Genomic DNA, 14,874 nt, shown 5'->3' on the forward strand with positions numbered 1-14,874 from the left:
CATGCATAGGGTTTTGCATTTCAAACCATTTCTCTAAAATTCATCACATTGCTAATTGCATCATTATTTAGAAATATAAATCACAGTTTGAATTAACCATTTCAATAAACAAACAATTAATATTCAACTATATCAATTAGGTTTTCCCTGGTTACCTCAAACTTTTGAGAGGTCAAAGATTTACCCCCGCACAAAACACTTTCAAAGCTTCTCCTAAACTTGAATGGTGCCAACTTAATCACACTACATCTATAAACAATTAATACTATCATTATCCCATTTTTGAGGGTTTATCAACATAAATCTCCACACACTCTATTCTATCAATCCATAAATCACTACCCATCCATACCCAATGGGTCCACTAGGTTTCATTAATACACATTATCATTAATAACTCTTCAGACCATCATTTGGACATAAACCTCTCCCAACTACCTCATTTATATCAATTTTATGATATATAATACATCCATGAACCAACCACTTTCATAACTATTAACGTGGTGTTCTAATACCTTAAATAACTCCAAATATACCCATTTCAATTAATAGGAACAGACCCATACTCCTGTAGACCGAAAATAAACTTTTTAACTCAAAGCCTATTATAAATCTCCATAAATGAGGGAGAAAAAGGAAGAATAAGGCATAATAAACTTACCTTGGGTGTCTGACAGCTTCAAAACATCACTAATGGGAACCAATGCCGTGCCCTGATAGAGCCTAAGTTGAGTTCCTCATTTTCTTCTCCTCGTCCTTTTCTAGTTTTGCTGGAAGAATCATATCTAATTTTTTAGATTTTTATCCGTGCACCATGGCACACACTGCCCTTCGTATAGTTTATGACATAGAGAGGCCATTACATTCAAATCTACCCTTGTGCACCATGATGGATTGACCACACACCATGGCATGTGGCATAGAGGGCAAACCTTCACTTCTTATTCCTCTTTTCTTGGTCGGGTGGCTCTCAATCAATCCAGATACACTTCTAGTGTTGAAATCACAACAATCACACCAACTATGCTCCTCTGACCATACACCTCATTAACTCACTAATCAAAATCATTGGGTTGATAAATTAAGATTAAATTTTCTTGAGTGTTACAACGGCGAGTAGGGAAGAAGAAGATCCTACTTTTCCCCTTGCTGAATAGTCAGAGCTCGTTAGATTTTGATTGTTTTAGTGACTATAAATGATTTGAGTTTATGAAATCGAGATTCAATGTTAGTTGGGAGGACAGAACTAGTGAAGGAAGTGCGATTGGTGGTGGAAACTAGCTCCAACACGTTGGGCTTGAAAGATGATTTTGTCGATGGCTAACTCATCAATATTGGAAAGGTCTAGAAATCTAACCATTTCTGCAAGAGGAAAGGAATGAGTTGATACTGAAAGTATGGCTACTGATTTCAAGTTTGTTTTTCCTTTACAAATTCATTAGTTCATATTGATGATTTTAGTCCATATTTAATTAGACCTAGAGCTTGCTACCTGCTTCTAGCAATTAGTTTAGTCTAATAATCTTCAAAATTCATAGCATGATTTCTCGTGGCTCCTAATAATTGGATTTGATTTTTCTTGTTTTGTTCATTTTCATTCAAGTCCACAATTGAACCTTAGTAGAACAGCTGCATTCTCTCTTAGTTTCACTATCAAATTCTCCTTTGAAATGAAATCTATTCACATTTTTATAATTTAAAAGTTATATCATGCTCATCATAGTGAGTTGCATTGCTCATCATGGTGAACAATCTAAAATGGGCAACTTACTTAAGCCTAAAATTTTGGACCCAACTCATCCTAATAGCCTTAAAAGCCCTATTCTAAACCCTTCAGTGGATTCAATAAGCTTAAATGGTCCTCCAAACCCAAAGGTTAACTCTTAACACCCCCATTTAATTAATTAAACCACCTAGTAAATTAAATTAATCGTTAAATAAATTTTAGGATGCTACAAACTTCAACCGTGAACGGATATGTTTTACAATTTAGACAACCATCTGTGGTTGAAATTGCACATTGCATTTTAAATAGCTAAAAGATATAAAAAAGAAAAGAGAGAGAGAGAGAATGAGATAGAGTAGGAGTGACAGAGAGCATCATTTTTCTCTTATAGGCATGCTTGATTGAAGTGTCGAGGAGCATTTTAGAGCTATTAACCACCTAGGGTAAGTTTCCTAAGCTCCTTTCTTCCTTCCCCTTCCTCTTTTAGGAGTTTTTTATATTAAGGTTGTTGTTGGAAGTGGATTTTTAGACCTATAGGTATTGGGTCTAAATCCATTCACTTAAATGAAATTAATGAGAGTTCATAAGGTTGGGCTCGTAAATATGGATGAATTTAAGTTGTTAGAGGGCCATAAATGAGATGGTTAGGAGTAATGACAACTATTAATAGCCTGTAATGAGTTTAATGAAAGTGGTTAGAGTAGTTGAAAGTTAATATACCTAATGGATGAATGTAAGTATTAATGGTTACGAGTTTTGAGGTAGTTATATTATTAAATGTGGAAGGTGAAAGTGTGAATATATGGATATTAATGGTGTTTGGCATGATTAATTATAGATTAATCATCTTGTGTAGCAATTAACTTATGGATAACATTAGAAGCAAGTGATATTTGAGAAAAAACTTTTGACATCTCAAAAATTTGAGATAATTGAAGGAAATCTAGTTTGTGTATGTGTTTGTTAATTGGTTTTAGAGTTTTAGAACTTGTTTCATAAATGTGAAATATTACTGTCCATGATTACTTGAATATGAACCATGCCTGGTAAAATGTTTAAATGCAATGTGTGGCTTGGAAAATTGATAATGATGAGATTGTTAGTAACTGTTTGTAAATGAGTTGTATGTTAATGAAACTTGAAATTCAAATTGGTACATGATGTTGTGGAGAATTACACATAGGTTAATGTTGATTCTTGAATGTAGACACATGCAAAAATGAGTATGATGATATGATAAGGCTATAATGTGATGCTATATGGTTATGTGATGAAATGATTATTTGGTGGCCTAAACTAGTGTGATGGAATATATGAGATGATGATGATTGATTATGGCATATTAAGTGCTAATGATTATTTAAGCACAGTGATATGATTATTGTCACACCCTAGTATTTAGGGTATGACCGGCACAAAATATGAGATAGATTCACATTCCATATGCCTTAAATAACTAGAAAATTAATTTAAAAATTAACAATATAATCTACATTGAAATTTAAAATTTATAAAGTTTTAACTATTTTGTAAAACTTTTGACAGAATTTTTCCTGTAATTTAGATCCTCTCAAAATTTCTACAATAACAAAAACCTATCAGCCAAACTGAAAAGAGAATTTAACTCCACACTAGTAGATTTCACAATGATAAAATAAGACTAGGACTTAACTATGGTATACGTGGAGCATTAAATTACAATTATATAATACAATACATAATTACATCTAAATAGATGGTCAATATACATACTTTCACCTTCAAAAAAAAATTGTGCCCCTCAATGATCAGTAGAAGGTGCGGAGTTAACTTCAATATTTAAGACCAAAAACAATTTTTTGATGAGTAGCGTCTTAATTCATAGTTGAAGGAAATAATAGAAAGCAATCAATAAGGCAATTATAAATTTACTAAAATAATCAATTGAAATTAATATAAACCAAGAATACATAAATACAAATTAATACAATTGTTGCCTAGTCTTATAATAGGCACTAGCTCGAGTTAAGATAAAAGAACAACATCAAGGGCCTAGGAACCTTGTTTGTAGTTTTAGGCCTTTTATTTTTCTTTATATGTGTAATTATGTTTGAGATTGCCAACTAGGAGCATATTTTTAATACTACTTCCACCATTCATATGACATGATGATTGTTCGTATTTTAGATGTTGGGATGTATGAATTGTGATTTGATTAATCTGGATAAGGCTAAAATACTGGTACAAGTGATAGTGAATATCTAGAAGATTATGAATAAATTATTGTTGATTATATATGATGAGAACCTCCCCCTAATATTTTTAAATTAAGGGGTTGAGAGTTGATTTTGAGTTATATGTGTGGTATGATTGTTGTGGTGTATTGCATAAATTGTCTTGAGTCTACTAGGTGTGATCTAGGTGTCAGGTTGAGCTTATGGCACATTGGTTGGGTTTGGGACACCTTTTATGCTTGTTAAGTGCAATAATGTGATTTAAATACATTTAGTATCCAACTGTGCCATTAGCTAGTTTGTAAAAAGAGCTTTTTCTGAATACTTAGATTGCTTTGATTGGACATTAGATGAAGATTTGGGGCATGCCAAACATTAGCCTCCCAAATTTCTCATTGGTCAGCATCATGTTTCATTATGTGCAATGTGCTGCAGTGCGCGGCTCCTATGCTGCAGCTTATGGTACAATGAAGAGTTCGTTGTAGTGGATGACTCAATGATAGAATATGAGATAATGGTTAATTAAGATAATTAGGATTTATATAAGATATTATAATTATCTATTAGGGATATTTAAATAATGATATTTATCCATTAGAATCAAGATTTATTATTTAATTTATTATTATCTTAGATATTAGATATCTTTAAGATTAGTTTTACTTTAGGATTTGGCATTGGAATTTAAATTATTTTTTTATTTTTAGAGCTCAATAAATAGAGTTAAGTTTTTCATTTGTATTTAGCTTTGATTATTATTGAATAGAATTTTTGAGAATTTTGACCTTCCCCCTCCTTTCTCTTTCTCTATCTTCCCCTTCCCCTTTCCCTTCCCATTTTACATTAATTTGGTATCAAAGCTTGGTTCCCATTTCATTTCCTTGTGTGTATTTACAATCCATAAAATACCCAAACCTTTCCTGAAGCTATATATGATCACGAGAGTAATATTTAAGGGATAGCTTCTATATTTATATTCATGATTTATTATGTTTTGTTTTCATGACTGCCCATGTAAGGAGTGTTAAAAGCATTATAATATCCCATCTCGACTTGTTTAGCATCCACAATATCATGAAGGCTACCAGCAAAAGGCTATTGAAGATCAACACAATTACTGGTATGTATACAATTAATGGGATGATTATGAAGCACGTCATAAAGTCAACTATGAAAGGTAGAGATAGTAGAGGATGAGAGGTTCAATGCTAAATTAGAAAGACAAATAGCTAAAGTTAAATGCCACAATGTTAAATCTAATTTTGAATTAAGCATCAAATTTAAGAAGGTGCATGTCTAACTAAAAAAATAAAGAAAAATTTCCAATAAATTATGGAATCATTAAATCAGTAGAAATAAGCAATCAGGCAGGAACATGTTGAAACTCCTACCTTAAATTTAAAGGAGTCTATAGTAATGAAAATTAAGGATCCTCTTCTATACAAGTCTAGGTTTAAAGCTAGGTTTTTTTATTTATATTCAACTTTGATTATTATTGAATAGAATTTTCAAGAGTTTTTTCCTTCCTCCCTTTATCTCTCTCTCCTTTCTCTTTCTCTCTCTTCCCCTTCCTTTTCCCATTTTACATGACTCACTCTATGAGTTTTTTATGTTTTCATATGTTTAAAATACTTTTTGGTATCCCATGCTTTCGTACATGGTATAAAACTACCTAAGAGGGGGTGAATTAGGCTAAATAAAATTTTAAAGAAAATAATACAAGATTAAAAGACAAGTTAGAAATGATATCACCGATTAAAGTTGAGAGAAGGAAAGAGAGGCTTTGCACAAGTGTTTATCCTAGTTCAACTCCAATCACTTAAACCTACATCTAGTCCCTGAGTCATACTTGAGATTTTCTTCACTTACTCTACCAAGATTAAACTGGACTCGTGGTTGCAACAGTACAATTTTAGGTTTATAATCAAATTTATAACTCTCCTTCTTACAAAGGTAATTGTAAATCCCTTTAAGCTCCTAGAGCTTAAGTTCTTCTGTTTTAGATATAAAAAATAGGGATAAATAGAGTAAATTCAAAAATAAACTATTATTGTTAAAATTTTTCTTAAAGAGTAAATTTACAATCAGTGAAGCTCATAAACAATGAATGTTGTTGTAGGAAATTAGCTAGAAATGAGTGCATATGGTTAAGCAATAACTTCTCTGCATCTGCTTCATAATTATTTATAGTTGTTGCTGAGAATATATTTGTTAAAGTCATATAATTAGCCGTTGAAGTGTCATTCTTCTTTCTTTTTGTGTTTCTCCAAAAATGAGGAAATAAAATAATGCTTTGTCATACAGTTGCGTGTTTTGGTGACTTAAAGAAAGTAATAGCTATATGAATTTAAGGTAAGGTAATACTAGTAAAGCCAAATGCTATATGGATATAAATAATAATCAAGGAATGAATAAGAGTTTACTCTAACCTAAGAATGTGTTTAGAAGGCTTTTAGATAGATGAATATGAGAGCTCAACATACACTTAAAATATGAAAGAAATGAATAATGAGTGAGCTTCAAATTACTCAAAAATGAGATAAAAAAAAGAACAAAACTTCGTAGCTGCACCAAGATTAGCTACGTTTACCAATATAAGTAAGAACATAATAATGAGGAATTGCTAAGATACTATACATGTATAAAGGAATTGTAGCAAAATAGTTTTACATAAAAGACTATTTGAAAAAGCACTAAACACAAATAACAATGTTGCACCCTAAGAGAAGGTTTGTACCATAATGAACATATATACCAACGTAAGGAAATAGTGTAACAAGGACTATACAAGTACAGAGGTATTGTACTGATACAAGGATGAATATGAGGAAGAGTGAGTTGTATGGGTGTGAATGGATAGTACCAGTATAAAGGATTGTTTTGAAAACAAGAGAACTATACTGGTGTAAGGCTTTAAAGGGGTATAAGTGAACTATACAAGTATGAGGTGTTAGTACCAAAAAAGAAGTTATGAACAAAGGATGACTATATTGGTATAGACAGTTTGTACCAGTATTGATGTTAAGAAAGTATAGGTCAATTTCTAAAGGTCATAACTCTTTTAATTTACATCTCAATTAGGAAAATGACCTATGGCTAGAAAGCTCTAAATGTCTAGTTGCCAAAGAGTTAAGATCTAGGAGAAATTTTATCGTACATATAGAGATATGAGCAAAAGAGTGAGAAAAGGTCAAGAATAAACTTGTGCAGGTTTAGAAGCTTCAAAAACCAACTTTGAAAAATCATAATTATTTCATATAAAACCTATTCTGAATGAAATGTTGTCTTTAGAAGCTTTATGAGTCTACTTTTAAATGAAAGAAGTTTCACACCAAATGAAATTGTATATTAAGAAATATAAAAAAAATAATGATTAAAGGTCAAAACTAAATAACTCCAAAAGTCTTAACACAATGTATAAACTCCAAGTGTTAATAACATAATTAAATTCAATACTCAAGATAGAATCAAGAAATAATTTGAGATAAATCAAATACTTATCCCAATCACAAATTTAAAGACACTTAGAGCTTTGAGTAAGATGACAAATATTAAGCATATCAATCAATTACCCTTAATTGCCATTAAACACAAATTAAAATATCTGCACAAACAAAATCTTCTCTATTTTATATCATCAAAACCAAAGTTCAACACATAGGTGTATTTCGATTTATATTAGTTTTTGCTTGGTTTTACATTGTTTAATTGTTAAGAACTTGGGATCCCACTTTTATCTCTTTTATGGTTTATTTATTTTAACCACAATTAACTTGTTTATAAATGACTTATGATAATCAATTTGGGTCATTCCTATAATTATCGTGGTGGTTTTTTCTAATTACTGAGGTAATCAATTTGCTATTACAATAAAGGCCCACCAGGACCAAGGCATGCCTCCAAGTTGAAAGATTGTTTACAGATGTATTTATAGATCACCCACTAACAAGGTCTTCATATTGACTGTAAGATTTGATCCCAAGACCTCATGGGTTATAGGCCAAATCCTTCCCAACTAGGCCAACCTTTGTTAGTTTTTTTTTTCTTGAGTTAAGGTCCAATTTTATTCTTTTATTTTTTTAGGAGCGTTGGACACCTTGTATACCAATTAAGTGGAGCAATTTTCTCCTCAACTATTTTTTTGATGAGTGAAAATGCCTTTCTGTTAGTTAGACTTGAAGTCCCTCATTTATTTGGTAAGGCAGCATGGCTTGGGGCCTAGACAAACTCCATTCGACCCTCTGAAGGAATCGTTCATCATCTTCTTCATTTTTCTTCTCCCTCTAATTGCAGCGACAGCCACATTAGGTATTGGGTATGGCCAACACACGCTAGCTAGCTTCATGAATAAATTGCCTCTTACTTTCTGCGTATCCTTATTTTCTAGATTTATAGATTTCAAACACCTACAACCCATATCTCTCTATTATGCATGCATGTCTATCCAACATCTTCATTCCACCAAAACTATCAAATCATTCTAATTGATATATATTCGTAACTTATGCAAGAAATCAATCATATATATTACGACCTTAGACTCTATAAAAGAAATTAGAGTAACTCAATAATGTGTGGCGAAGGAGGCTTGTAGAAGAAGAAACGTAGGGAATGAAAGGGGGAGGGCTAAGGATGATCAAGACGAGGGCATTGAGAGGGAAGCCGAGATAGCTTGATTTGCTTGATGTGCTTCTTTAGCTACCAGTAGTCTACAAACGTTTCCTTTCATTTTGGTATAAGCACAAATTCATGAGAAAAGTACTCTAATTTTCAGATGGAGAAACTCAAATCAAACGATAAAGACAACATAGGCATGCATAGATTCATGATCAGAAGAAAAACAATCTAATCTTGATAATATTGCATCCTAAACACTATCTCTAACATCTTGTGAGCCTTCTTTTCTAACTTTGATCTTACTCAAATGAGTTAGTTTCTTCAGTAAGGTTGCTTCATTGATAACATTTCTCTTCCAAAACTGCAGCATGGTCTACTATAGCTTGAAGAAGAAGGCTTCAAGAAGTGATGATCAGAAATAGAAGACCTGGGAAGGTTGAAGCTGAGAATCGCAAGTGGTGGGGGAAAGAAGAGAGCTACTTATCTAGTCAAAACAATGAAGGTCAGCCACGTCAGAGGGTCAAATGGAGTTTGCATAAGCCCTATGCCATCCTACATCACCATATAATAAAATACTTCATAGTTAACTATCAGAAGGGCATTTTTGCTCATCAAAAAAAAAAATATTTCATAAAAAAAATTACCACACTGAAGAATATAAGTTGCTCAGTGCTCCTCAAAAAAAGTCCAAAGGCAAATTTAAATTTTAACCCTTTTTTCATTCATATCATTGATTTTATTAATAAGGTGTATGTATACAAATTTAGAGCTAAAAAATGAGCTGTCCTTATCCTTATAAGAGCTTGAACTCGAAAGCCTTGTTCCCCTTGAATATGCCATTTTCCCAAACCTTTCAAGGCTTGGCCCTAAAACCCCTTTTTTGTAAAGTCTAACTTAATTCTAAATAATCAAAAAAATTTAAAGTTGAAATTTTACATTTAAAGTACAAATAAAAACAAAAGGTCACACATTCAACCGGAAAAAAAATTAAAAGATCTCACAAATATTTTAAAATTTATTCTAAAACATCATTAAATATCTAACCGGCTTCATCATGATCATTATTTCTTAATAAGCACGAAATTAGTTAAATTTATCTTATATTAATTAAGCACCTAAGGGAGTATTCAACTAAGTTAGTTCTCTTGGTTAATGGTTCTTAAATCATTAGCATATTATTGAAGAAATAGGGATAAAAGGGTAATTGATCACAATAATTATTGAGGTACTCTATAAATAAAATAAAAATAAATATTTTCTTTGTCCATAGATAGAAATATTGGAGTAAATAAGAAGTTAAAGAGCAAGTAAGAGGAAGTGGGTATAACGCATTTAGTAAAATATCTTTTGTGATGTTGATGTGGAGGAAATCAAGTTTGATAATTGGGAGCCGTTGGGGAGGTTGTTGACTTTTAAAGAAATATGCCTAAGTCATCGATTAATTAATATTATAAATTAATTACCTTCTATATATCACCAATTTTCAATGATGCTTCCTCCCTCTTAATCAATCTCAAGATTAATCCCCTCCTCCTTGTTGGTTCGCCAACATTTCTAAGTTTCAATAATTATAAGTGGGACCAGATGGAGTATATTTTTAAATATATTACTCTTCTTGGTCTTTAATATAAGACAAATTTTGGAAGCTTTTTTTGTTCTTAATATTAAGCAAATTTAGAGTAATTAATTTTTTTAAATTTTACCCATTATTTATTTATTATGATTTAAATTCCTAGATAACAATTTATTATAGTTATTAATTGGATAAAGGACAAAACTGAAAAATTACATATTTTTTTAAAATAATTTTAAGGATATACTAACTACTTTTCTTAATAACTGTAAAATTAATTAAGTTTATCTCAGTATTAAGGATCAGGAGAACTTTACGAAAATGCCATATAATTTTATAGGGGAGAGTAATAAAATAATTACTCCTATATTCGACACAAGGCAAACTTTGAAAGCTTTTATTGGTCCTTAATATAAGGAAGAGTTAGAGTAATTAATTTTATTTTTTAATTTAATTCTTGTTAAATTATTATGATTTGAATTCTTAGACAACAATTTATTATAATTATTAATTACAAAGAAGAGCAAAATTGACCCCCTTTTTTTTAACAATTTTAAGTATATAACTAACTTTCTTAATAAGTACAAAATTGGTTAAGTTTATTTTATATTAAGGACTGAGATTACTTTATAAAAATGCTCTATAATGTTATAAGTGGGAGTAATAAGATACTCTCCTGATCCTTAATATAAGGCAAATTTTATAAGTTTTTTTTGTTCTTAATATAAGGCAAAGTTAAAGTAATTGATTTTATTTTTCAATTTTACTCTTGTTTATTTATTATATAATTTAAAGGATTTATGAGTATCATAGATTCTAAACTATTATATGAATAGTATCCTGAACTCTGACCTCTTAAAATGTGTAAAAGGTTCCCTCAACTTTTAAATTCTGAGGGCCTGAAACCTTATAATTAAATAGGAAAAAATGGATGTTACTTTTTTATAGGGCCTAGTCACATATTGATGTGGCACTCATTTTGACCTTTAAAAATAAAGGTCAACTTAATGATAAGATTTTAAGCATTCGAAATTTAGAAGTTGAGGGGGGTTTTACACATTTTAGGAGTTCAAAATTCAAGATGCTCTTCGCGAAATAGTTTAAGGTCTAGGATGCTCATTAATCCTAATTTAAATTCCTTGAAAATAGTTTAGGATAAATGAATAAATTATTCCTTAAACTTTAGATCTAATAGCACCATAGATCCTGAACTTGTTTATTATGTAAATTATTTTCTCAACTTTTGAAAATGATATAATATGACCTTTGCCATGAACAAAAATTAACTTTGACCATTAGTTGATAAAAAAATAATAAAAAATGATGTCAAAAATTATAGAAAAAGATTGCAAAAGATTTTGATCATTTTTTGTATTTTTTTATATCGTTGTCTATAATTTTTGGATCATTTAATGTAATTTTTAGGCCATTTCTATAAATTTTTGAGATTCTTTTCCATTATTTTTTTAGTCAATAAACAATTAAAGTTAACTTTTATTAACTGTAGGATTTAGATTGTATCAATTTCAAAAATTATTGCAACAATTTTCATAATAAATGATTTCAGAGTCTATGATACTACTAAATCTAAAGCATAGTAGATAATTTGCTCATTTACCCAACAAGTTATTATGGTTATCAAGTACAAATAACAGTAAAATTGAAAAGATTCAATTTTATATTTTACAATTTTAAGGATATAACTATCTTTTCATAAATTTTAAATACATAATTACATTTTCATTAATATATACATAATTACATTTTCATTAATAAGCATGAAATTGATTAAGTTTTTCTTATACTAAGAGGGAAGCAATAACAAACATTTGTTGTGACGTTGATGTGGATCAACATAGCCTGATCACTAGGAAGGGGGAAAAAAATGGCCAGGGCAGGTGTAGTCGTTAAAGAATAAGGTTCAGTGATGTTAATTTAATTTAATTAATTAATATCCTAAAATTTATTTTATTACCGATTCAATAATGCTGGCTTCTCCCTCTAGTTATAAATAACACATGAATGTTGCCACAATACTCACAACATGCACACAACATATATATAGAATTTACAGAGAAGAATTATTGATAGAAACATGAAAGGTGCAATCCTAGTGTGCTCCTTCGTTGCCCTCTTGGCCTTGGCCTTGATTTCCTTCACTTCTGCCTTTGATCCAGGTCCCCTCCAAGATTTTTGTGTCGCTTTAGATGACTCCAAAACTGGAGGAGGTACGTACATGCCTTATATAATACTTTCTCTTTGTTTATTTTTTTTTATTGTTCACATATATTTTCCTAATATAGATAGTCCTATTTGAAGTACAATTAAATGTGAACACTCTTATAGTGGGGATTCAAACATTAGTTTATTATGTTGTAAAAGACTAACCTCTTCTACTAGACTCAACACTCTTTGGTTCTTTATTTTTAAATATAAGCAAAATCTTCATATGGTTTCTTTTTTTCTATATATGTAAAATAACAATGTTTAAGAAACTTTTGTGATATGTTATCTTTCCTGAATTGCTTATCATTAAATGAGAATGTCATTAAATTAGGGGGAAATGAAGGATTAATTATAAGGGCATATATTTTAGTCCAAATATTTTAATTTCAACTATAAGTACTAGGATTAGTTAACTTTTTTAAACTATATGAATTAGTTAAAATTTGGTTATATTTGAAAACAGAATGAGTATCATTTATAAATATATTAATGATCAGTCCAATATATATTGTTAGACTAATCAAGTTTGAATAGATTTAATTTGATATAAAAAGTATCACATTAGATGAATTTGACTTAATAATTAATTAATACTACACCCACAAAAAATACATGTCATTTTTCTGTTATACGTTCCAAAATATAAAGTATTTTTAATTTTTTAATGTCTCATTGATGAGTGTTTTTCCAAAAATACACTTAGATGTGAATGGTCTTTTCTTCCCAAAAATACAGGCTTGAGTGATTAAATGAGACACCCAATTAGATAAGGACAAATATAAAAAAAATTAAATCAATTTAAGGATAATTAATTAACTTATTGGAGTGTAATTCAATTAAAGAACACCTTATATTTTTTAACAGATGAAATGAATAATAAACTAGAAGAACTCATAAACTTAGACCTTGAAAACTTTGAGTTAAAATGTGATGTTCTTCTACTCATTTGCCTATTTATTCTCTTCCCTAATTCCACATGATCGCTACTCATTCCTAATATATATATATAATATATATATTGATGTTGATTGACTATAGCTAACTACCATGCGCGTGCAGTATTCGTGAATGGGAAATTCTGCAAAGACCCGAAGCTTGTCAAGGCAGAAGATTTTCTTTTACCATATAATGCCTGGCAACACAAACAATCCATTAGGCTCCAGAGTGACTCCAGCATTTGTGAATGAGCTTCCAGGACTCAACACTCTTGGTATCTCTCTGGTTCGCATTGATTACGCTCATGGTGGTCTCAATCCTCCTCACATTCACCCTCGTGGCACTGAGATCTTGATCGTCATCGAAGGCACTCTCTTGGTTGGATTTGTGACTTCCAATCAAAATAATACTAACCGTCTATTCACTAAAGTGCTCAATAAAGGAGACGTGTTTGTGTTTCCCATTGGTATGATTCACTTTCAACTCAACATTGGGCATGAAAATGCTGTAGCAATTGCAAGTCTCAGCAGCCAAAATCCAGGAATTATAACTATTGCTAATGCCGTGTTTGGTTCAACTCCTCGTATCTCTCCTGAGGTTCTTACTAAGGCGTTCCAACTTGATAAGAAGATAATTGATTATCTTGAAAATCGATTTTGGTATTACAACAGCTAAACACAATTGCTTATGCTGATCAATGATCGATCTACTTTATATTGATGATTTCTTGTACGTTTTAATATCCTCATGCAAGTACATCAATGTCGACCAATATAATTATAAGTAAATAAAATGCGGGCAGGTTTATGTTTTTGCTTCTTCTCTGTTGGGTTTCCTTGTATTATCAAAACTACTTATAGTAGTTGTTGTGTGAAATGAATGGAGTTACCTAAAATGTGCTTAATATTATTTCTGTTTTTTCTCCGTGCAACAAATGCATTATACTGTTGGATTACGGTATCCGCACTTGATGAGAGTAAGATATTATATTAAATTAGTATTTAATTTAAGTATTTGGTTAAATTAGCTTTGACGAAAATCAAGAATCAATTAATTATGGGTTGATTATGGAATATACTCCCTTCATCCCAAATTAAAAAATATTTTTGGGAGAAATTTAGCGTTTCAAAATACTCTCTTTGATTTTATTTATAAAGCAGAGAGAAGATTTTTTTATCCTATTTATAAATCACCTTATTATATTTTTAATATAAATGTCTCTTTTTACCCCCATCAAATGTTGAAGAGAAAAAATATATTACTAAAGTATTTATATTTAATAAGGACAAATTGTAACATCCTACATTTCATGCTTTAGCTTAGAACTCAGAGATGTCTATTTATGTCAATGACTACATTTGAAGATATAGCTAACTGCATGCTTTACGAGGTAATAAATTATCAAGAGAAGAGAAAAGAGAGTTATTGCACAATTTACGATGCAATGAATAAAATTACATATGTGCATAAATCAGGATTATTATTATTATTATGCACAGAAAATAGATACACAAATTTCAAAGTAATTAATCATCCAACAGGGATTTGTACTAGCGTAGTATCTTGGCACGCAAAATGAG

General features: G+C 30.5%; 1 pseudogene; it reads left to right on the plus strand.

Moving 5' to 3' along the window:
• The first annotated feature begins 12,177 nt into the window (after window positions 1-12,177).
• LOC129320568 (germin-like protein subfamily 1 member 7) lies at window positions 12,178-14,203 on the plus strand (annotated as a pseudogene).
• Window positions 14,204-14,874: the final 671 nt, after the last annotated feature.

Source organism: Prosopis cineraria, unplaced genomic scaffold (assembly GCF_029017545.1).
Source record: "Prosopis cineraria cultivar Desert tree isolate PC_DT_omini unplaced genomic scaffold, ASM2901754v1 PC9, whole genome shotgun sequence".
Classification (NCBI taxonomy): Eukaryota; Viridiplantae; Streptophyta; class Magnoliopsida; order Fabales; family Fabaceae; genus Prosopis; species Prosopis cineraria.